General features: G+C 40.1%; 1 long non-coding RNA gene across 1 annotated transcript in view; it reads right to left on the reverse strand.

The window, feature by feature from the left end:
* The window catches only part of LOC106011296, a 1,556-nt gene extending 571 nt beyond the window's left edge, over window positions 1–985 (reverse strand). The window contains exon 1 of the long non-coding RNA XR_001184714.2: window positions 851–985. This is a non-coding gene — a long non-coding RNA (uncharacterized LOC106011296). The remainder of the gene's footprint in view (window positions 1–850) is intronic.
* Between the last annotated feature and the right edge of the window lie 66 nt (window positions 986–1,051).

Raw genomic sequence — 1,051 nt, forward strand, 5'->3', positions numbered from 1 at the left:
GAGGAGGAGGAGGAGGAGGAGGAGGAGGAGGAGGAGGAAAGGGACAAGAGGGAGTCAAAGTGAAGAGATTGGGACATACACATACACAGTAAAAAGTTGGAAAAAACAAGTAATCTATGATTGTCTGGAAATAAGATTAACACGTTTATAAAGCTCCTTCATTTTATTGACTGACCTCGTATGAATTATCCATTTGATAACTAGCGAAACGTGTTTACGTTCATTGCTTTACAATGGCAAGTTAGCTTCACAGGCAATGCAAGTCTTATTAAACGGACAGCAACTTCACTGACATATTGTGGGATCGAACCAAGATAGATTCGGGGTGACATAGAATTCAAATAATCTAAATACGATTTGATTGTCATACGTAGAACAGGTTTCTTCTCGTGACAAAGGGACTTGCAAAAGAGCCTCAAAAACAATATACCACCACCTCCCAACCCCCCACCCACCAAAAATAAAACTTTACTTTAAAAGATTCAAAGATTGTTTTAGGATGCGAAGCCGTTCAAGGGACATAAAGATCAACAGAAATTAATTTATTTTACTTATGAGTTTTTATCTAAAGCTTTGAAGATGTACAAGCCCCTTATCTCAGTTGTTTGTTCGGTAACAGTTTTAGGGTATTCATAAATGCATATTATAAGGTCATATGAGCATGCTCTTACCTCTTTTTTTGTAAGAGTTTAACGGCACTTGCAACACTATAAGGTCATAAAAGTGCCGAAGATTAAAAGTGTTACAAGCACAAAAAAGAAGGAGGAGAGACAAGGACGTTAGAGGTTTGATAGGAAAGAAGAAACAAACCACACTAGAACACCAGCCAACCAACCACCCACGCTCTTACCTCTGGCATATCTAGCAAGGAATAGATGAGCCTGTGAAAGGCAGTGCGCTGGTAGTCAGTGTTGAGCCAAGTTGCTCGCATGTTGAGGACAAACGGTGTTCGGGAGTGATAGAAGGGCAGGAAATTTTTCCACAGGAGCTGTGTCAGAAGGGTTGAGTAAGGAGAAGAGGGAAAGATGGGAAAGGAACAGGAAAAAAAAAC

The sequence above is a fragment of the Aplysia californica genome, unplaced genomic scaffold, assembly GCF_000002075.1.
Source record: "Aplysia californica isolate F4 #8 unplaced genomic scaffold, AplCal3.0 scaffold00086, whole genome shotgun sequence".
Classification (NCBI taxonomy): domain Eukaryota; kingdom Metazoa; phylum Mollusca; class Gastropoda; order Aplysiida; family Aplysiidae; genus Aplysia; species Aplysia californica.